The sequence below is a fragment of the Dendropsophus ebraccatus genome, chromosome 4 (assembly GCF_027789765.1).
Source record: "Dendropsophus ebraccatus isolate aDenEbr1 chromosome 4, aDenEbr1.pat, whole genome shotgun sequence".
Classification (NCBI taxonomy): Eukaryota; Metazoa; Chordata; class Amphibia; order Anura; family Hylidae; genus Dendropsophus; species Dendropsophus ebraccatus.
Window position 1 is genome coordinate 142,448,381 of NC_091457.1, and position 24,562 is coordinate 142,472,942.

The window sequence follows — 24,562 nt, forward strand, 5'->3', positions numbered from 1 at the left end:
GCAGGCAGAGGTAAGATATCAGGTGTTTGGGCAAGGGCTGCATGGACATCGCTAACAATGCCTTACTGTCTGACTATCAAGCCGTCAAAGGGTCCATTTACACAGAAAGATTATCTGACAGATTATCTACCAAAGACCTGAAGCCAAAGCCAGGAATGGATTTGAAAAGAGGAAAAATCTCAGGCTTTCCTTTATGACCTGATCTCTGTTTATAGTCTGATTCTGGCTTTGGCTTCAAATCTTTGGCAGATAATCTGTCAGATAATCATTCTGTGTAAATGGACCCTAATAGGTCCAGTAAACGAGCACCGATCTAGCAGATTGGTACTCGTTTACTAAAATGATCGGGCCGTAGTCAGTCCGTGTAATAGGACCCTAAGCTTTGGCAAGACCGGAATACAGTCTATTTTATATGGGGGGAAGGGGGTCTTCAGACTGTCCCAACATGCCTAGTCCATTTCTAGACAGAGGAGTCACCAGAAGAGTCTGGCAGTCGGAAAGGTTTAGTATAACCTGTTCAGGAGTCCAGGGGGGGGGGGGGCTCATTTAATGATCGGCAGCTTTCCCTGCATGAATGCAGAAAGGGCTGTCAATCACTAAGCTAGACCGCCCCCTGGGCTGCTATGTCTGCAATGAATATTTTCCCATACAACTATATATGAAACTACTCAGTTCCTCTTGCTTTATATCACTCTATATGAGGCTCCTCCTCCTCTATATCACTCTATATGAAGCTCCTCCTCTATATCACTCTATATGAAGCTCCTCCTCTATATCACTCTATATGAAGCTCCTCCTCCTCTATATCACTCTATATGTAGCTCCTCCCCCTCTACATCACTCTATATGAAGCTCCTCCTCTATATCACTCTATATGAAGCTCCTCGTCCTCTATATCACTCTATACAAGGCTCCTCCTGCTCTATATGAAGCTCCTCCTCTATATCACTCTATATGAAGCTCCTCCTCCTCTATATCACTCTATATGAAGCTCCTCCTCCTCTATATCACTCTATATGAAGCTCCTCCTCCTCTATATCACTCTATATGAAGCTCCTCCTCCTCCTCTATATCACTCTATATGAAGCTCCTCCTCTATATCACTCTATATGAAGCTCCTCATCCTCTATATCACTCTATACAAGGCTCCTCCTGCTCTATATGAAGCTCCTCCTCCTCTATATCACTCTATATAAAGCTCCCCCTCCTCTATATGAGGCTCCTCCTCTTCTATATCACTCTATATGAAGCTCCTCCTCCTCTATATCACTCTATATGAAGCTCCTCCTCTATATCACTTTATATGAAGCCCCTCCTCCTCTATATCCCTCTATATGAAGCTCCTCCTCCTCTATATCACTCTATATGAGGCTCCTCCTGCTCTGTATAAAGCTCCTCCTCCTCTATCACTCTATATGAAGCTCCTCCTCCTCTATATCACTCTATATGAAGCTCCTCCTCCTCTATATCCCTCTATATGAAGCTCCTCCTCCTCTATATCACTCTATATGAGGCTCCTCCTGCTCTGTATAAAGCTCCTCCTCCTCTATCACTCTATATGAAGCTCCTCCTCCTCTATATCACTCTATATGAAGCTCCTCCTCCTCTATATCACTCTATATGAAGCTCCTCCTGCTCTATATAAAGCTCCTCCTCCTCTACTTGACTCTATATGAAGCTCCACCATCACTGTGTATGGGCAGAGTTAGGGTCCGTTCACACTACAGAATGTGTATGGAATTTCAAGCAGAATCCCTTGAAATTTTGCACAAATTCCGTATTGTGAATGGACCCCTATAGTCCAGGGCAGGGACTTAGGTCTTTGCATAGTCCTACATAGTCCTGGACCACAGAGATCCACTAGTATCCCTTAGTTATATATCATGAAGTGCGAGTAATACCTGTGACAACACTTTTTTTAAAGGGATTATCTCATCAGAAAGGAACCCTTTAAATGCAGCCCCTGGGATGGGGGGGCAGTCAGTCCTGCTCCTGACGCCATAAAAAAAACACCTAATCTTGCCCAGGGAAGCGGCAGCTGAGGGGGAAATGTACTATTAGCCATTCACATACAGAACCATCCATATAATACGAGGACAACTCAGGACAGGGGCCGCTGGGGCAAACATGAAGTCCCTACGGTAGAGTCCTAGGAAGCCAGCTAGAGATATATCCCTGGGGGTCCTTATTCACATTAAGGAGATCTATTTGGCATGTAGCAATGCTCCATGGGAATATTTATGCAAATGAGCTCCATCAACTCTTTTCTCTGGTTATGACCATCATTACCTAGGAATAAATAATTCATGATGGTGTGACCCTCCGCACGGGGTCAGGCACAAACCTGTGGACGGCCATGAACTGGTTAATGTACAGGGACCTATACAGTCAGCTGATAATAAGGACCTTACAGGTTGTAGTTACAACATGACCCCCTTGTATGTGACTAATAGGGGGGTACATATATTCACCTGTATACTCTCTAGAGGACATTACGTCTGCCATTGTATATCCAGCCACGCCATAGTCCTATACGGGACATCGTATGCCCTGAATTAACCCTTTCCACCTGTACACACTCAACTTTACACTGCAACAAGTGTAAGTGGCGCCGCCACACGTCCTCCCTAATCCGGTCCTGGCCGTCACATTACAGACACTAATAAAATATTGACGTTACATATGTATCCTATGTGCTCAGCCCATTACATGACATCACCTCTGCCTGCAGACGCCACTACGGACATCCATAGATTCCATACAAAGCCACTGGCTGCAATGGGATGTAAAAAAAAAAAAAAAAAAAAAGTTAAAGGCCCGTTAACCCCTTCCTGACCATCTATCTATCTGCCCATTGACATTGTCTGTAGTAGACCTGGCGGAGCATGCATGTGAAGCAGATGACACAGATGCCATCGTTGTTAACCCTTTGGTGAGGAGGTGGCGGTGCACCTGTGTCACAAGGTCACCCAATATCAGGGCGGCCGTGGCCCAGGGATGGGAGGGGCGGCTGCTGCCTGCAGTAAGTTATTGCGCATCATAGGCAAAGGCGAGATTGTACGCAAGATGATCACGGTGTGAACGGGGGGCACGTACCGTATCGGGGATGCACTGGCACAATACAAAAAAAAAAAAAAACAACAACACAATGGCAGATGCCTGAATGCTGGGGGTCTCCTAGACATGATGGTGGTGCATGGCTACCGAAATCCCATCCATGGCCTCCTGCAGTGCCCACATAGGTGCAGCCAGAGATGTGTGGGGGTGGGGAGGTGGGTGTGCAGCCCCCCCCCAGCCCCCCCCTGCATAAGACCCCCAGGCCCCCCCCCCCCCCTGTATTAGACCCCCAGCCCTGGAGCCCCCTACTCACCCATTGCAGAGAGTGGGTCCCAGGCGGCGGATCCTCAGTGTTAGCAGGCAGGGGGAGCTCTAGTAGCCCGGGCTCGTCTCCAGGGACCCCCTCCTCCTCAGTCCGGGGAGACCCTCAGCCTCTGCGCCCATATCCAGAGAGGCGCAGGATCACAAAGAGGCGCAGTGGCCGGGGCTGGATGTGCAGCTATGTGCAGGGATGGCTGCCGGGGGAAGAAGGGTCCAGGAGACGCGTGTGTCCCGCGGTGACATCTCAGCATCCTCCTCCCCGGTGTCTCCCGCAGCCCGTGTCCCCCATCCTCTCCGGGCGCCCCCTCCTCCTCTCTCCCTGTAGCAGCAGCAGCAGCTCGGAGCGATGTGTGCGGGAGCGCAGGCTGCACGGTCCAGGCTCCTCCCCCTCCTCCCGCATCACATCAAGGGGAGAAGCGGCCGCGACCCCTGCCTGCTGCCTGCCGGAGAGGATGGCTGATGTACGGGGGCAGATATACGGGAGGATGGCTGATATACGGGAGGATGGCTGATATACGGGGGCAGATATACGGGAGGATGGCTGATATACCGGGGCTGATATACGGGAGGATGGCTGATATACGGGAGGATGGCTGATATACGGGAGGATGGCTGATATACGGGGGCAGATATAAGGGAGGATGGCTGATATACGGGAGGATGGCTGATATACGGGGGCAGATATACGGGAGGATGGCTGATATACAGGGGCAGATATACGGGAGGATGGCTGATATACGGGAGGATGGCTGATATACGGGAGGATGGCTGATGTACGGGGGCAGATATACAGGAGGATGGCAGATATACAGGAGGATGGCTGATATACGGGAGGATGGCTGATATACGGGAGGATGGCTGATATACGGGAGGATGGCTGATATACGGGGGCAGATATACGGGAGGATGGCTGATATACGGGAGGATGGCTGATATACGGGGGCAGATATACGGGAGGATGGCTGATATACGGGGGCAGATATACAGGAGGATGGCTGATATACGGGAGGATGGCTGATGTACGGGGGCAGATATACAGGAGGATGGCAGATATACAGGAGGATGGCTGATATACGGGAAGATGGCTGATATACGGGAGGATGGCTGATGTACGGGAGGATGGCTGATATACGGGGGCAGATATACGGGAGGATGGCTGACATACGGGAGGATGGCTGATATACGGGGGCAGATATACAGGAGGATGGCTGATATACGGGAGGATGGCTGATATACGGGGGCAGATATACAGGAGGATGGCTGATATACGGGAGGATGGCTGACATACGGGAGGATGGCTGATATACGGGGGCAGATATACAGGAGGATGGCTGATATACGGGAGGATGGCTGATATACGGGGGCAGATATACGGGAGGATGGCTGATATACGGGGGCAGATATACGGGAGGATGGCTGATATACGGGAGGATGGCTGATATACGGGGGCAGATATACGGGAGGATGGCTGATATACGGGGGCAGATATACGGGAGGATGGCTGATATACGGGGGCAGATATACAGGAGGATGGCTGATATACGGGGGCAGATATACAGGAGGATGGCTGATATACGGGGCAGATATACAGGAGGATGGCTGATATACGGGGGCAGATATACGGGAGGATGGCAGATATACGGGAGGATGGCTGATATACGGGGGCAGATATACAGGAGGATGGCTGATATACGGGGGCAGATATACAGGAGGATGGCTGATATACGGGGCAGATATACAGGAGGATGGCTGATATACGGGGGCAGATATACGGGAGGATGGCAGATATACGGGAGGATGGCTGATATACGGGGGCAGATACAGGAGGATGGCTGATATACAGGGGCAGATATACGGGAGGATGGCTGATATACGGGGGCAGATACAGGAGGATGGCTGATATACGGAGGCAGATATACAGGAGGATGGCTGATATACGGGGGCAGATATACGGGAGGATGGCTGATATACGGGAGGATGGCTGATATACGGGGGCAGATATACGGGAGGATGGCTGATATACGGGGCAGATATACAGGAGGATGGCTGATATACGGGGGCAGATATACGGGAGGATGGCAGATATACGGGAGGATGGCTGATATACGGGGGCAGATACAGGAGGATGGCTGATATACAGGGGCAGATATACGGGAGGATGGCTGATATATGGGGGCAGATACAGGAGGATGGCTGATATACGGGGGCAGATATACGGGAGGATGGCTGATGTACGGGGGCAGATATACAGGAGGATGGCTGATATACAGGGGCAGATATACAGGAGGATGGCTGATATACAGGGGCAGATATACAGGAGGATGGCTGATATACAGGGGCAGATATACAGGAGGATGGCTGATATACAGGGGCAGATATACGGGAGGATGGCTGATATACAGGGGCAGATATACAGGAGGATGGCTGATATACGGGGGCAGATATACAGGAGGATGGCTGATACACAGGGGCAGATATACGGGAGAATGGCTGATATACAGGGGCAGATATACGGGAGGATGGCTGATATACGGGGCAGATATAAGGGAGGATGGCTGATATACAGGGGCAGATATACGGGAGGATGGCTGATATACAGGGGCAGATATACGGGAGGATGGCTGATATACGGGGGCAGATATACGGGAGGATGGCTGATATACGGGGACAGATATACAGGAGGATGGCTGATATACGGGGGCAGATATACGGGAGGATGGCTGATATACGGGGACAGATATACAGGAGGATGGCTGATATACGGGGGCAGATATACGGGAGGATGGCTGATATACGGGGGCAGATATACGGGAGGATGGCTGATATACGGGGGCAGATATACGGGAGGATGGCTGATATACGGGGGCAGATATACGGGAGGATGGCTGATATACGGGGGCAGATATACGGGAGGATGGCTGATATACGGGGCAGATATACAGGAGGATGGCTGATATACAGGGGCAGATATAAGGGAGGATGGCTGATATACGGGGGCAGATATACGGGAGGATGGCAGATATACGGGAGGATGGCTGATATACGGGGGCAGATACAGGAGGATGGCTGATATACAGGGGCAGATATACGGGAGGATGGCTGATATACGGGGGCAGATACAGGAGGATGGCTGATATACGGGGGCAGATATACGGGAGGATGGCTGATGTACGGGGGCAGATATACAGGAGGATGGCTGATATACAGGGGCAGATATACAGGAGGATGGCTGATATACAGGGGCAGATATACAGGAGGATGGCTGATATACAGGGGCAGATATACAGGAGGATGGCTGATATACGGGGGCAGATATACGGGAGGATGGCTGATATACGGGGGCAGATATACGGGAGGATGGCTGATATACGGGGGCAGATATACGGGAGGATGGCTGATATACGGGGGCAGATATACGGGAGGATGGCTGATTTATACGGGGGCAGATATACGGGAGGATGGCTGATATACGGGAGGATGGCTGATATACGGGGGCAGATATACGGGAGGATGGCTGATATACGGGGGCAGATACAGGAGGATGGCTGATATACGGGGCAGATATACAGGAGGATGGCTGATATACAGGGGCAGATATAAGGGAGGATGGCTGATATACGGGGGCAGATATACGGGAGGATGGCTGATATACGGGGGCAGATACAGGAGGATGGCTGATATACAGGGGCAGATATACGGGAGGATGGCTGATATACGGGGGCAGATACAGGAAGATGGCTGATATACGGGGGCAGATATACGGGAGGATGGCTGATGTACGGGGGCAGATATACAGGAGGATGGCTGATATACAGGGGCAGATATACAGGAGGATGGCTGATATACAGGGGCAGATATACAGGAGGATGGCTGATATACAGGGGCAGATATACAGGAGGATGGCTGATATACAGGGGCAGATATACAGGAGGATGGCTGATATACAGGGGCAGATACACATACCTATAACAGCGACATCTAGTGGCGAAACTTTATCACTAGTTCATCACCCCAAACTCACAATAAGTACAGGCTTTTACGAAGGGTAAAAAAAAAAAAGGCGGCACTGACATCCCCACGCCGTCACCTGTCTGTTCATGTAAAAAACAAGCGATGTACCTAGTGGTACATTTGGTTTGAGCTGACATTTCTGGAGGGAGCAGGATGTCACCAGATAATTCAAAAATACTGACATGGGCAGAGAACGGGCAGCTGCTCGGGGCGGGGGGCGACGACAGGTGAGTATACATTACTGACATGTCTCCCACATGCCCAATTATCAATTTATTATGGACAACTCCTTTAAATCTTGCAAAAAACTGTGTCAAAATTCAGTATTGCACAAAAAGTTGCAACTTTTTTACACTAGTTTTCTGGTAAGACCATTGAGAAATTCAGAGTCTTCTATAATCCGAACTCCACAAAGCTCCAGAAGAGCAGCCCGGTATGTGGTTTCCTTTAGATGATTGCAAAATGCTTGGTACAAAAACAAAACATTCAGGCTATGTTCACACACACCCTGTAAAATAAGAGAAAAACACGTCCGTAATTTTGAGGTGACAAAATGTCCGTATATTTAACACAATAATGTGCTCCATTCAAGTCAATAGGAAATTGTCAGTCAGTGCACACATTGTATAGGATAACGTCAGTAATTAATGACGACCGGCCATATAATGAGCATACTCATTATTTACCACCTGATTTTGGAAAATACAGTGGTTTTTTTCCCCAGTGCTTTTATTTTACTGTCTGTGAACCTAGCTTAAAACACAGAAAAAACACTGTGAAAGACCAGGTGCCTTATGTAGAACACTGCGTGAACCCAAAGAGAGAGGAATAGTGTTGTCTGATACAGTTGTGTAACCTTCTCAGGCTTTGTTGACATACTATGGATGCCAGAAGTGTTATGCTTCCCTCCAGGCGTGAATGAAGGATGGCGACCTGTCATCTCACCCCGTGCCAACACTCTTTAATCTGATGCAAGAGGGAAACTACCATCCTAATAGTAACTATTACCCAATCATCCCAGTCTGGAGAGCAGGAGAGGTTTTCTATGGGAATTTGCTACTGCTCTGGACACTTCCTCACATGGACAGAGAGCACTGTGTCAGACTGGAAAGAATACACCACTTCCTGCAGGACATACAGCAGCTGATAAGTACCGGAAGACTTGAAATTTTTATATAGAAGTAAATTACAAATCTCTGGCACTTTCTAGCACCAGCTGATCTACCCCTTTAACTTGTCTAAAGTGAATACAGTTGTATAGGCGCCCCATCCGTGACAAGGACTAAGTCTGTACAAGTTTGAACAAGAAATTCAATCACGATCAGCAACCCGATGAGGAAGTGAAATGCTATAATATAGTATAGTATAATAGTTTCTATGTTTATTTAGAGTTGCACAACTTTCCATTATATGATGAGTAACAAGAAACCTATACAACAGAGTTCTATTTCCAGCCATCACTGTGTACTATCTCCTCGCTCCCTGGTATACAGATGACATCATGGCTTTCATACTATCTTTTTGTTTTTTCTGGATAGTGTGAATGCCCATGTCAGATTGTGCAGAGAGCCATAGAATGTCTGACATTTACTGCCTAGGGGACAAGGAATCAAGTGCTGAACGGATACAGACTTGAACAGGAAGAGGGGAGACGTAGTTGAACTGGTAACAATTCTCTGCATATAACTTGTTTCTTAGAAAAATAAGTTCTAGCTTGATTTTGCTGTTTTTTTTTAAGGTTTGAAATATAAGCCCTACTCTATAAATAAGCCCTAGATAAAATCAGAGCCACCTGCGCTAGGTTATATCACGAGATGTCACGGAGACAGAGAATAGGCGTAGCTCCCAACCATCCTGCACAAGTGATTTTCTTATTTTACTTAAAGGGATAGTTCATCCAAAACAATTCTTTCAAATTAACTGGTTCCAGAAAGTGCCAAAAATTTGTAATTTATGTCTATTTAAAAACCTCAAATCTTCCAGTACTTATCAGCTGCTGCATGTCCTGCAGGAAGTGGTGTATTCTCATTAGTCTGACACAGTGCTCTCTGCTGCCACCTCTGTCTATGTCAGGAACTGTCTAGAGCAGGAGCAAATCCACATAGAAAATGTCTTCTTCTCTCTAGACTGTAAAGAATACCACTTCCTGCAGGGTATACAGTAGCTGATAAGTACTGGAAGACTTGAAATTTTTTTAATAGAAGTAAATTATAAATCTCTGGCACTAGTTTATTTGAACATTATTTTTTTTTTTGTGAATTACCCCTTTAAAGAGTACCTGTCATGAAAAATAACCTTTGACGGGTCATCTGGTATGTTGAAACTTGGGGGTCTGAGTGAGACCCCCTGAATTTCAATAATCTAGCCTCGTAGACTTACGTTGTCAGAATTGGCCGTTAGGGAGATACAGCCGGGGAGTGAATCACACTGCTTGCTGCGGCACTCTTTCCCTGGCTATATCTCCTGATCACAGCGGACCGGTTGTGATCAATATCTTTGGATGTTCCTGATGACATGTCAAAAGTTATTTTTCATAACTTTTCTTTAAACGGCGTCTGTCACCATGACAATGCTATCTAATCTATCACCCACATGTTATAGAGCAGGAAGAACAGAGAAGATTGATATATATCTTTGTGGAAAAAGATTTAGTGTAACTTGTAACATGATTGATTGAAATCCCTGATCATTCTGTGATAAGGAGTCCAGTGGGCGGAGTCCAGTGGGCGGTGTCACTCATTGGACGGGACTAGTTATATAGAATTTTTCCCATAAAGATATATATCAATCCGCTCAGCTCCTTCTGCTCTATAACATGATGCTGATTCCTCAGGTAGCATTTTCATGGCGATGGGTTCCCTCTCAGTCTTTGACTAAAAGGGGTTGTTCCCCAACATTTTTTTTCTTTTAAATCAATTGGTTCCAGAAAGTGCCAGAGATTTGGAATTTACTTCTATAAAAAAATAAATAAATCTCAAGTCTTCCAGTACTTATCAGCTGCTGTACGTCCTGCAGGAAGTGATGCATTCTTTTTAGTCTGGAGAGCAGGAGAGGTGTTCTATGGGAATTTGCTGCTGCTCTGGACAGTTCCTGAGATGTTTCAGACTGGAGAGAATACACCACTTCCTGCAGGACATACAACTGCTGATAAGTGCTGGAAGACTCTTGATTTGAAAGAAAAAATTTGAGGTGAACAACCCCTTTAACTATAATGACAAGGTCCAGCTGACTGAACTTCTAACCGCCATTGATCTGACAGCCCAGGCAAAAATGACAGCCAGCGCTGTGGAGTGCCCTAGCTTGTGCTTGGGTCGCCTTAGCAGCCTTCACTCCCTCCAGAGCTGCTGAGGATTATTTAGTCCAGGACTTTTGTGTGCGATCAACACAACACACACTGGTCCTGAAGCTGATTGGTGGCTCGGCCGCGGCGGCATCAGGAGGTCCGCTGGGTGTCCTGGCTTGGCTCCTCCACTGGTATTATGTGTTCAGCCCTGCTGCAAATTGCAACATCGGCCGTTATTAATAGAAAATGTTCGTTGCAGTACATTTAAGTCAGAGGAATCCCGGCCAAAGTGTATACACATAGGGGGAGATTTATCAAACATGGTGTAAAGTGAAACTGGCTCAGTTGCCCCTAGCAACCAATCAGATTCCACCTTTCATTTTCCAAAGAGTCTATGAGGAATGAAAGGTGGAATCTGATTGGTTGCTAGGGGCAACTGAGCCAGTTTCACTTTACACCATGTTTGATAAATCCCCCCATAGTATACACTTCAGCCGGGATTCCTAGCGGCCGCACAGAACTGTTCATACATTGAAATGCGCAGCTCCAGCTGCACTCTCCATTGTGAGCAATGATGAATTGGGATGCAGGCACTTACAGATGCTCCCGCATCCCAATTCAACAAAAATTTATTTCATCCAGCTGGTACTGCAGTACTGGCCAGGATGAACTTCACTGACACCGGCCGTTCTGTGACACGGCCGGGTCACAGAATGGCCAGTGTCTTACTGTGTGTGAACCCGGCCTATAGGAGAAATCCGTCTAGACCCTTTTTTTATTTAGCAAGTGCTCGGGAGGGGGAGGATAAAAGAAATTAAGTGCTTGTACCTCCCCTGTTCCAGCGATCGTGGTTGTATACTGCCACTCCGGTCCCCTCTCAGACCAGGAAGCGGATGGTCTAGCATGTAAGGTCCGCTCAGCCAGTCAACGGCCATAGTGGGGTCCCGCCTCAGCGGCTGACTGGCTGAGCAGACCTCACACGTCACGACCCGGGTCCGGCTCACACCAGGAAGTGCCTGGGTCCAGAGCGGTGGTACGCGGCCACCAACGCTGGAGTGGGGGAGGTAGGAGCATGTTATTTCTTTTATCCTTACCAGCACTTGCTAAAAAATATTTCTGGCCGGACTTCTCCATTAATTTATACCTCTACCCTTTTCCTTTATCCTTGGTGCCATTCTCCTGAAATCCTCACTTTTATTAATATGTTAATTAGACAGTTCGGAGCCCTGGGGGCGGGACTACAACCGCCAATGCACCCATCCTTCAGATCCCCGTTATGAATATTGGGATGGCACGTTCCTGTTACGTCACTCCAGTCACTCATCACTGCAGCGCGCCAGGTGACTATCCATGAAGAAGATTGGGGGTATCGGTGCATGGGGGTCTGTAGTACCACCCCTGCTGCACCAAACCACTTAGTTTACATATTAATACAGCTGAAGACACTAAGGAGAGAGGTACTGCAGTGGGTGCAGTAGCAAATGGAATGGTCAGGGGTCCCATGTTATTCCAGTAGTTTGATATGCCCAGGAGTGGCCATCAGTCACAGCGACGAGACATCACTACGGACGCCACATGACTAACACTGTATTGTACAGCTATGGAATTGGCATTTCTCCTGCAGAGGTCTGGGCGAAATATTTAATGCATTATTAAAATGATATTCATACTCTTCTAAAATGTACATACATTAAGAAGTCGAATCCCAGAACCCCCTACTGATTTCTGTTCCACAACATCTCCAGTTTCAGCTGCGATGTGACATTTGCAGTGCAGAAGAATAAACGTAGTCACATGTATATAGCGTTCACGAAGCAGAACACTTGTGGCAGAACATGCGGCGGCCTCCTGTCTCACCACTTCTACCACATGTGAACTCTTACAATGACAGCCCTAGACTAACATTGTAAATGAGTAAAATAGCTCACACAGTCATTGTAAATCAACAGAGAGGAGCCACTTCTTAGCAAGGTGGTGGAACAGATTTGTCCCATATTGCCTACCCAGATGGCCTGAAAATCAATATCTTTGTAGCAAGATCAAGTTTCATCTCTCGCAAGGCCCGGTAAGGGATTTAGACATTTTAGTAAGTTCTTAAAGCATAGAAGTTCTAATTGAATTAGCTCAGCTATTCTGTAGTCACCTAAATTGTGATATATTAACTGGTGGTGCTTATACATCTGGTATAGGGAGTCAGAAGATATTACTGGTAACAATCTGATGGCCTTAGCTCTACAAGGTGCCAACATTACATTTACTGTTTTGCATATGGATAGAATGGTCTTTTTTTTTTAACCGCGTACGGCGCCATTCTATCCCCGGGCACCAGCCGGGGGTGAAGCACTAGGGGTGAGCCGGCCTGCCCCCAGTGGGAGGAAACTTCCGCCCATTAGAATCAATGAAGCCGCGTCATAGAGATGTGGGGGTTTCCTCCCATTGGGGGCAGGCTGGCCCACCCCCAGTGCTTCACCCAGGCCGGTGCCGGGGAATAGAACGGCGCAGTACACGGGAACCGGTCTGTGGTTCAAAAAAAGGACCACGGCACTGGCTTCCCCATGCCATTCCCCTTCCTGATCTATCCATGTGTAAAACTTAAAGCGAATGTACTCATGTTTTAATGCATACATGGCACTATTTTTTTATTTTTTTTTTAAGGTAGCATGAGTTGGGATTGCAAGCAGTTTTGCAATATATTTGCTTTACTTTTTTAAATCAATTTTATATATACGGCCAAACTGTGGTCTATGCTCACTCTTTATATCTGGTCTTTCCTCTGTTCAAAAAAAGGGTCCAAACACATGAAGCCCCAGTCTTTTGTGCGCTCACGCAAGGAAAGACACCTGTTCATCATGCAGGGCAATTAATCTTTTGCTAATTATATTATTAACTCTGCAGCTTACCAGGAGACAATATCTTTTGTTATGTAACAATTCAGTCAGTATAATATAACTGTGCGGTTACAGAGGTTTTAGTGCTGTATTTTAGTGCTGTGTGACAGGAGAGCTGACCATACAATGCGAGTACCTCCAGGATTGTCTGCTACTGATTGTCTGCATCTGTACACATGCGCAGTTATTTCTTTAAAAGTATCCCCTCTCCCCAACAGTGCCTCTTTAAATGTTTAGGTAATTGTTTTTATTTAACCCTTTTATACTATCCTGTTGAAATATAAAGTTTTATTCACTTTGCCTCATTACTGTACTGGGTTCTAGTCAACATGGACCCTTTATCCACATCTGCTTCAACTCCTTTTTTCCAGTTCTACTAGTTCTGTCTAGTACCTGTTATTCTATTGCTTGTTCTAACTTTTGGCCCTGTTCCTAACTTTGCTCCTGTCCTCTACCCTAGAAGATATTGTATAAGGAATCTCTAGTCACTCTGTTTCTTCTTCTGTTCCCATGATCCAGCAGACTTTTTTCACCACCCAGGTACGAATGCCTTACCTATCACCACTTCCATGATATGATGGGGACCCTAAAATCATTGGTGATTTAATAAAAAATGGACTCTTGGACATACACAGTATTTCCTTTTGAACACACCACATTGGTTTCTAACTTCTTTGCTCTTACAGGAAGCTCTGACATTCTTCTTATGGGAATTATGTTATCTATGAGTTCTTTCCTGACTATACTTCGGAGAGTCTTTTCAAGAACTGTATCATGCAACCTCTGCTCTACTGCATTTAAAACAGGGGACTCCTATGGTCAGACAATATGCACCCTTGCTTTAGAGTTGGCATGGAACAATGAAGCATTGATGGTAGATCTCTATGAAGAACGTTGTGACTACAACAAGACAAATATGGCAAATACCTATCATTGGAAGATCAAGTGATCACAAGAATCTGAAGTATCTCCGGTCTGCCAGCAGAAGCGTGTTGGGACTTCTTCTCTAAATTCAATTTCATGAGAGAAAAACTGAAGGACATAAACCCTTTACAAGTCCTGATGATCAACCCAAATTATATCCTTCCCTTGACCAATGTCATTTCTGAGAGACCATGGAGAAGAAGGTTCCTGTCCTGGACCCAGTCATCCCCACTGTCAAGTCATTGGAGAGTGAAGTGCACCAGCAAATTCTCCATTTATTTCTGGCCAGAGAAGTAGTCATCAGTCAACAGTCAAGCCATCGAAATGACCATCTTTGGATCTCCTTCAGCTTCTGTCTATTCCAACCAAGCCTTGGAAAGTGATCTTATTGGACTTCATCACGGATATTCCTTCTGCGTAGGGTTTCACCATCATCTGGGTGGTAGTAGATCATTTCTCAGAAATTGAATCTGTTGCCCCATTGTATGGATTAACCCGTGTTCCTCTTTAGGTCCCCACATTCTTCAAGAAGATCTTCCCCTGCCACTGAGTCTGGTCATCAAAGACAATCTGTCTACAATTTATGTTCTGCAAGCCTGCTCCGAATTGTATTTGGTCATTCTAGATTACCCAGATTCCCAATAGTTTTCTTATATTCCTGCTGTGCCTCTTAGTTTTTAACAGACAAAATCCTGAATAATTGTGTCAATAATTCTGAATTGCAAGAAGGTACTCGAAAAACTCTTTAACATATTTAATGGAAGTGGTATGGTCCCTAGAGAGGGGTTAGGTTCTCTTCCACTTATCCAGAACTTTCATTTGGGGAGGTGCCCTAGGAAGGGGGTACTGTTATCCACATTGCCCTGGTCCAGAGAATGTATGTATTGCTATTCAACCAGTTGATTCCTCCCTCTGCTCGGGCTGCATTCCTTCACCATGGCCCCACTGGTTTGGTTCGCAGCTCTCCTGCTCCTGATGAACAGCAGTGTCTGGTTGCTTAGGTAACTGGCGCCCAATGATGGTATCATGCCTGGTGGCCTTTATTAACGGGAATTGCCCTGCAATGCATGGGATGATGATTATGGTGCATTCCTATCCTGATTCCTGTCCCTTGTGCTATTGTTTCTGGTTTGACTCCTGATTGACCCTGATCTTAACCTCAGCCTTGTTTAAGGATATTGACTCTGCCTGGATTGTTCATCTGGTAACTGTTGTTCTACTCTTGGCACTTACTCTTGGCTCTATTCCTGGTTTCACTTCTGTCTTATTCCCCCACACCCTTTGTCACAGATGACAAGTCAGGAGCACTGTATATGCAACATAGTAACTAACCACAAACTGGGCTTTTTCCTGCAGCACATTTTTATAAGGGTGTAGACAAGGCGTTCCTGTAGACTCTGCACCCCAATCTAGCCTGCCCTAAATACACTACAGCTTAGCAAATCCACATCTCCAGTATACAGTAACAGACACAAGCTACAGATCCATTTCTGGCCACAAGATGTCCACAGCCTCAGTTACCGGGCTCTGACTTCTTCGGAATTTCTGCTGAATTTTTATGTTTTACATTCAAACATTTTGCAATGGTATAACAGTTCGGTTTATTAAAGGAAGGAACCGCTATCCATTATACAGGTCTCTGCTGCTAAAAATATATCTAGTGGTTTAGTGTAGGCTTCCGTATAAGCATCACTGTGTATAGTTAATACAGGATATAAATGTAACAGTTATATTATACTGATACAATATAACCTGTATTATAGTCTGTTCTTATCAGACATACTATACTCAGGGCCGACTCTAGGTTTTCTAGTCTCAGCTGGCCCCTCATCCACACACTATGCACAGTCACTTAAAGGTGTAGTGCGGCGCTAAACAATTATTCACAAAATAACACACATTACAAAGTTATACAACATTGTAATGTATGTTATGTTAGTGAATGGCCCCCTTCTCCGTGTTTCCCCCCACCCACGCTAGACCCGGAAGTGTGGTGCATTATACTCACTGCATCACCGCCGGCCGAACTGCTCCATCCGTCCCTCATGCCCCCCTCTGCCGCGTCATAACTGTGCTTAGCCGCGATTGGCTGAGCACAGTTATGCTCAGCCAATCGCGGCTGAGCTGCTGATGACGCGGCAGAGGGGGGCCGGCATAAGAGACGGATGGAGCGGTTCGGCCGGCCTCCCGAAGATGACGTCATTGTCCCAAGATGGCGGACGGGGGTCGACACGAATGCGGTAAGTATAATGCACCACACTTCCGTCTCTAGCGTGGGTGGGGGGAAACACGGGGAAGGGGGCCATTTACTAACATAACACACATTACAAAGTTTTATAACTTTGTAATGTGTGTTATTTTGTAAATAATTGTTTAGCGCTGCACTACCCCTTTAAGACACCACTAACGTACATAAACACACATTATTGACACTGACACTGACTGACACAGACACTTACTCTGACACTGACACTTTCAGACTGACACAGACACTGACTGACACAGACACACAGCACTTACAGCTCAGTCTTTTCCCTCTTCCTCTCTGTCGTGCTGCTCTCCCCACTGTAAGGTTGAGGACCTGCGGGTCATGTGATCAGGTCCTTCACCCTTGTCCCTCTCTGTGCAGGTCCTGCTCTGCCTCCTATGTCTTTTGGTGTTCAGCCTTCTCACCCAGCAAATCAGTGATTAGACTGAACATTAGAACACCTGGCCACTCTCCCTCACTGGGCCTCTAGAGGCGCTATGGGCCCCGAGTCTGGCCCCTGACGCCTGCCCTGCTTTAGCTGATGGGAGTTGTAGTTATGCAACAGCTGGAGAGTCAAGGTTCCCTACCCCTGTTATAACATATCAGAAACTTCTGGGCACTATACAGTAAAATGGTCAAGCGAACCCCTTCCTTTCTATAATTAAATGAATAAAGACCTTTCCAAAAAAAGAAAATGCAAGGCCACGGACAGCAATGAGTTCTGTCTGCTTAGTTACATTTTTTAGTGGTCTATCAACAAACCGTTGACAGGTCCTAGCAGAATTATAATTACAGCTCTGGAGTACAATATGGGCCACAAGGTATGGAAAACAATGCAATATATTTTTCTAGAACAAGCCAAAGTGTGTGACAGTGCAGTATATCATAACCAGGGATACATCAGCCATATGTATATCCAGCAGACGTCTGCATCCTGTGGCTCTTACAGCTGTTGTGTAGCTATACACCCCAGCATGTTACTAAAGCTTCAGACAGTGATTGCATATGGAGACAACAGCAGGAGAGGCACTAGACCATGGCTATAAATGTATCATTAACAATTATATATAAGACATATACATAATGTATGTGAGTAATACGAGATGAGTAATATATGGACAAACTTTAACAGCTCCCTGGTGATCTACCTGGCATCTAGGTGTGCTGGGCAATATAACTACATTCAGAGGATTAGACTGTGCAGCTTATGGTTGCATTCACACCGTCAGTGTTTTTTAAGGACTATGGGGAGATTTATCGAACATGGTGTAAAGTAGTACTGGCTCAGTTGCCCCTAGCAACCAATCAGACTCCACCTTTCATTTTCCAAAGAGTCTGTGAGGAAAGAAAAGTGGAATCTGATTGGTTGCTAGGGGCAACTGAGCCAGTTCTACTTAACACCATTTTGATTAATCTCCACCCATGATTTTAGTCTGCTAGCTAAATCTGTGATCAGCGAAAAACAATCTATGATTGCATCCGTTTTTACATCCGTGTCTGTGTTTTTTTTTTTTTTTTACTGAAGTACATCACCCCATGTGTTTCAAGTTCAGGCATAGCAGAGCTGAATGCTAGATGTAGCAGAGCTGGATGTGTCACCCCTAATCCGCCCTCAGATGTAGTAGAGCTGTGTCACATAGTAATGTCCCCCAACCCCGCCCCCGGACAGCACCCCCACTGGACCGCTGTCACCCCCAGCCATCCCAGGCCCCAACCGGATTCCATGTATGTGGCATCTTTGAAATCAGTGAAAAACACGGATCCCATACAGTTCTATTGGGGGATTGCGGCACAGATCACCTAAATAGACTCATAGGACTTAATGGGACCTAAAATTGTCCATGGTCGCGGATTCGCAACCACAGACAATGGGTATGCAGTGGTCCAGAACAGACTATTTATCCATAACTTTATCTCTGCACCTTTATTATAACCATTCCTGTTCTGGAAAGCTATGGTCCACTGCAAACTGTGTGTATTGTGTCACCCCCTGCAGTGTTCAGGTCTGCTATTCCATTCATTTATTGTATGCATATTCAGTTATCAGTGCCTAAGGATATTATGTCGCCCCCCCAGTGTTCAAGTATGGTACTTCTCATATATATTTCACTGTATATGCCTAATGGTGTGATGATGCAATGGCTGAATGTCACGTGACTGCCCCTGCTTCCATGGTAACTCCAATGGCCATCGAGCTTTGGCTGGGGAATACCATGTGACTTCCTCTCTGCCTCAGTCTTGTCCTCCACCATCAGGGGGACAGGTTGTGTGTGTGTCCTCTCTCCCCTGTCAGGAGAGAGATACGTGTGCTCTGCTGCTCCAGTTCCACAAGAAGTATTTCTGGCTGTGTGCTTTTCTCCAGTTCTCATCTATTCTCCAGATCTGGGTGCCGTTCTTCAGTCATTCCTCTCATCATCTTCTCTGATCATCAACAGCAAATATTCATCTCAGTTCCATTCCGCCCAGCATCTTATCCTTAGTCTCACTACTACTCCCATCATTCAGCACGCTATCATCACAGCCTATTGCAGCATCACCCATTACTCTGCCTTATTCAAGTCTGCCTTATACCTGGTAGCATCCGGAGAGACTGTTGCTAATAGTTACCACCGTTACAATAAATATACAACTACCGTTGTTTCTGAACCTTGGCATTGGTGTAATTATTGGTGCCCTGACTAAGGACAACGAAGAATCGCATGCCCAGCCTCTGCATGGTCAGGAACCCGGTTCTCAGCTGTGTTACCCTCGTGCCAAAACCATGACAATCCTCTGCTCAGCAGCTGCCCCGGTTCCTGCCAGTAACAACACCTCTCAGCGGAGTGGCCCCAAGGGGCTTGGGCATCGCAGGTACTATTACACTATTACATGGGCCCTATCCGGCCCATTATCGTTCCGCGTTATAAACACAATGATCAGCCGATGATCGTTGTCATCGGCTGATCGTTAATATAGGTTCAGACCTATAATTGTCAGCAACCGACCGTGCACCGCTACGTGTAATAGCAGTGCACGGCCGGCGGCTAACGATTTGCAAAAGAATACATTACCTATCCATGGTCCAGGGCTCCTCCTGCTCCTCTTCTCCTCGGGTCCCGCACACTGCAGCTTCACAGTGGCCTGTCTTAGCTGATGGCCGCTTAGCCAATCACAGGCTGGGACCACCGTGGCCAGTGATTGGCTGAGTGGCCTGTCAGCTAAGACAGACCGCTCTGGAAGAGGAGCAGAAGGAGCCCTGAACCCGGAATAGGTAATGTATACCAGTTTAGCAAGGGCTGCAAGGACATCGGTATTGATGTCCCTGCAGCCCTTGTTAAATGATTATCGGGCCGTGTAATAGGCCCTGTAAACGAGCGCCGATCTAGCCGATCGGCGCTTGTTTACATTTATTATCGGGCCCTTATCGGCCTGTCTAATAGTACCCAATGTCACAGGATGTGTGAACGCAGCCTATGTGCCACCCAATGCATCAGAAAAGACACAAAAGATTTTATAATGGAAATGTACTTTAACGTCACTGCGAAAAGTGTTATTATATGAAGGTTGTACATTTGCATATTAATAAATGCCATTCGAGTGTTTGTTGTCTGCAAAGTCTACGCTTACTTCCATAGCCCATTTACAATTCATGACTCAGGTCATTCTCTTCTCCAGCCCACTCTGAGATCACAAAGGATGGCATTGTGAACGCTGGAGAGGCAGAGGAGGGGGTGATAGATGAGGAACCTTGTGGTCTGAGGGATCATATGCAAATGGCCTACTGCTTATGAAACCAGCAGTTGCATCAAGTAACTCTATTGTGGTCCATAGCAGGGAAGTCAACTTGTAGCATTGCAACATTGCAGGTAAAAAACTGTTATTTAACAATTTCTAAAAAAAAATTAAACTGCCTAAATAAAAAGTTCTGCACTGCAGTGTCTGGGTATTATGATCTGGTGCTGCTCTAATGCTGAGCCAGCAGCGCTCACAGAAGGTTTTATAATGGTGCTTTGTATCCAGTTTCTAATCTGGGCACATATATAGTTTCATCCTTATCTCCCTTAAACTGGCAGCACACACAGCACCAGCATGCGGCTGTGCCCGGACATCACTTGTACAAGGTTGGCCAAATCTGAGTGATCCAGTCTTTCAGCCGTCTTGCCAAGTGGTAGCAGTTACATGAGTGCAGCTGGTTAAGGATGGCACACGGAGAATGACAGCAGGCATGGACAACTGGATTTCCCAGTGCGCCTGGTTCTGTCCATTTTAGATCAGATCAAAACATAAGCACGGAAGCGTGCAGAATTGCTGCATTTGTGAGAGGGAAAATGTTCACAGTATCTTCATTTTAGTTATTAATTGTTAAAGTGAAAGTCTACATTTAGAGCACATTTAACCAGTTTATACTCAGCATTCGGCCATCAGAGTTTTAAAGGAAGAAACATCTGTACAGGTATCATCGACAAAGAACTATATCTAAAACAGTAGGTCATTAAAGGGGTACTCCGGTTAATTATTATCATTATTATTATTGTTTTCAAATAAACTGGTTTCAGAAAGTTATATAGGTTTGTAATTTACTTCTAATTAATATATCTCATCTTCCCATACTTAGCAACCGCTATATGCCCTGTAGAAATGGTGTTATCTTTCCAGTCTGACACAGTGCTCTCTGCTGCCACCTCTGTCCATGTCAGGAACTGTTCAGAGCAGGAGAGGTTTTCTATGGGGATTTGATACTCTGGACAGTTCAGAGGTGGCAGCAGAGAGCACTGTGTCAGACTGGAAAGAACACACCACTTCATGCAGGACATACAGCAGCTGATAAGTACTGGAAGACTTGCGTTTTTAGATAGAAGTAAATTACAAATCTATATAACTTTCCGAAACCAGTTGATTTGAAAGAAAAAGATTTTTGCTGGAGTTCCCCTTTAAAAGTTAAGAAACTTTGCAGTTGGTTTTCTTTACCTTCTTAGCTGAGTTTCCCCTGCTAGGCACTCTCAGCTGTCTGTCATGTTTACTGCTGTTGTCTAGGTTTAGGACCACTATCGCTGATGATTTACTCCCTCACTGCTCTGAGAAGACTTTCTTGCTCCGCCACCTTGTCTGTAGCCATCTTCACAATAACAGCTCCCAGCCCCACTAAGCTGTCAGGACAGGACTGAAGCATAGCAGAGCTTTACACAGAATTGCAGAGCTTAACACAGATAAGCAAAGTGCAAAGCAGAGCACAGTGCTGCAGACCAGAACAGCCAATGAGTGTGGAGGTGCTTGCACTCCACCCAAAGCATTAAAAAAAATGGTGGAAGGCAGGGGGTGTAGGAAAATAATTAACAAAGTAACCTTACCCATCCTCGTGCCCAATAGTGCCGCTCCCCGGTCCGGTTGACAGACGCCAGTGTCCTGTAGCTCTTCCAGCTGCAACATCAAGTACTTAGCTGAGCGATTGCCTGCTTAGCCAATCAGTGACTGCGGCAGGACACTGCAGCTGAAAGAGCAGAAAATGACATCCAGCAGCTGTCTGTGGGATCCAGGAGGCACGGGGACAGGTAAGTATTCCTATTTTATTATTTTTATAACCCCTTGCTTTTGTTCCTTAAATTGTTCCTTGTTTAAATTCCGTGGGACTTCTCCTTTAATGTAGAGTCTTGAATGGACTGAGGTTGGGTGTCACCCAGGGGCTTAGGTAAAGATTTACGGTCCCCGATGCAAACACTTGGCTTGGGCCCTTAGGGATATACTGTCTCCAATAAATACACATATAATACAAGCCTTGCTGATGAACAGGATAGGCACATACCAAAAAGAGAGGAAAGAGTTAACACACTGCTCTTATGTCCTGTGCTCCTGTCAGTGCAGCTTATAGTTTTATGACTTTACTTCTCTGATCTCTAACCTGTGTGACACCTCTGCCCCTTTAGACCTCTGTATAGTGCTCAGGGCCGGCCTTAGGGTAGATGGTGCTCTGTACAGAATTTGCTTTTGGGCCCCACACCCTAGAGACACCAACACTGCTGGTTATCCTGCTCCAGCCAAGAGCCAGTCTGACTTATATTTAATAGCTATATCTCCTTTGTGGACAATATTACTCAACGCTTCATTAAAAAAAACTGTAATCTCTTACAATTTGAGGCTAAATTCACACTACAGGATTTTTCAGCTTTCATTAACACGTCCTATATTTACTATTGACGGCCGTGTATAATGATCATGATCATTATAGACTAATGTCATCTGCAAATATTGGACGTCTTTTAAATGGTCGTCGGCAATGACAGCCGAAAAAATGGCTTTATTCTAGCACATTACCACTAATCGACATGATAGCTTAGTCTAGTGCGTGGACTACATGGCAACTTTGGGAATGACACGGGTTGAGCAGCTGTAGGTCACTAAATCTTCCGAAATCTAATGTAAACGAATGGGGTCGTGTAGCAACCTGCAAGTGGTCAGGGATGTTGTGTAGCTTTAAAGTGTCCCTGTCGTTATAACTTTCAAAATCTAAATCAACAGTAGATGTGATATAAAGCAAGCTTGCAATATACATTCATTATTTTTTTTTTATTGTTATCATGCTGTAAAACAAAGCTGAACTTACCAGAAATCCAGGTCCAGTCTCCTGAAGGCAGATTTTCTGACTTGTGCTGGTTGAAAAAAACAGACTAAACACAGGAATTCCGGCCAGTACAGAGAGTCACCGCTCAATGTGTCCATCAGTCACATGACTGCCTTCTCTCTGTGAGCGCTCAGATGGCCTGGTAAACACGGGACTTCCTGTTTTCTGAGAAAAAAGAGTCAGAAAACAGGAAGTGCTGTGTTTTCCATTATAACTAAAAAAAAAATAATGAATGTTAATTGCAAACTTGCTCTATGTCACATCTATTGTTGGTTTAGATTTTGAACGTTATAATGACAGTGACATTTTAACCATCTACTTTACTGTTGCTGTAAATGCTGTGGATTTCCTAAAATCTAAAACATACCCTTAAATTTTGAACTGTCTTGATATGAGCCAATCACTGTGTTAGTATTTGTTTTTTTGTAAAATGGGGGTGGGGGGGGGGGGGGTATAGACAGGAGATGTTTCATTGACATGAATAAGAAAGGTTTTTGTACAGATCACTTTCCACAGCCTCCTCCTTATCACCACAGACAGAAAAGGAAGGCCTAGAGGTGAGAGTGAAAATTGAAAGATTTCAAGACTATAAAATGGAAAATTAATTTCTTTTAGATCAACAGCTTAGACAAATCTAACCTGATATGTCCCCTTTGAGCATGGGGTGCTGAGAATGAAGGTAAGATTTTGTCGGTGGGGGGACAGTCTTACACCCCTAGTAAAGATACAGATTTTTGAAGTTGGATAAGAATCCATAACCCTTTATCTCATTCATTAGATTCATTATTTGGCTGACACGTTGTTGCTTGATGCCCATTATGTCTGGGTTGTTGCCAAGCAACATCCCTCTAATTGATAATTAATTTCTCATATGATCATTGCAATAGAGACCAGACTTCCAATGCACTTTTTAATAATATACTCATAGTTTCTCTATCTATTGAGTCCTTTTTCTTTCAGATTTTCTTGATATTTCATTCATTATAAGGGTTGTGCAGCAACTCACTCTTCCGCCTGATCTGACCTCGGGCGTGAAGAAACGCTATTTCATGCCGGACAGGACAGTTGCCGGGCAACCGTCTCATTCTGAATACATGGACAGACGCCCAATACCTATGTTGGTCGGCTGCCTCTTAAATTGTCTTGCCTGGTGTGCACCAGCGTCTCTCTGTGCCCGATGTCAGATCAGGCGCAAAACTGAGGTGCTGCTGAAATATACACACATTGGGGGAGAT

General features: G+C 45.8%; 1 protein-coding gene across 1 annotated transcript in view; it reads right to left on the minus strand.

Annotated features, from left to right (window-relative positions):
- Positions 1-3,632, minus strand: part of MGAT3 (beta-1,4-mannosyl-glycoprotein 4-beta-N-acetylglucosaminyltransferase) — a 53,211-nt gene extending 49,579 nt beyond the window's left edge. Inside the window, exon 1 of the mRNA XM_069967264.1 lies at positions 3,371-3,632. The gene's annotated coding sequence lies outside the window, so the exon portion shown is untranslated. The remainder of the gene's footprint in view (positions 1-3,370) is intronic.
- Between the last annotated feature and the right edge of the window lie 20,930 nt (positions 3,633-24,562).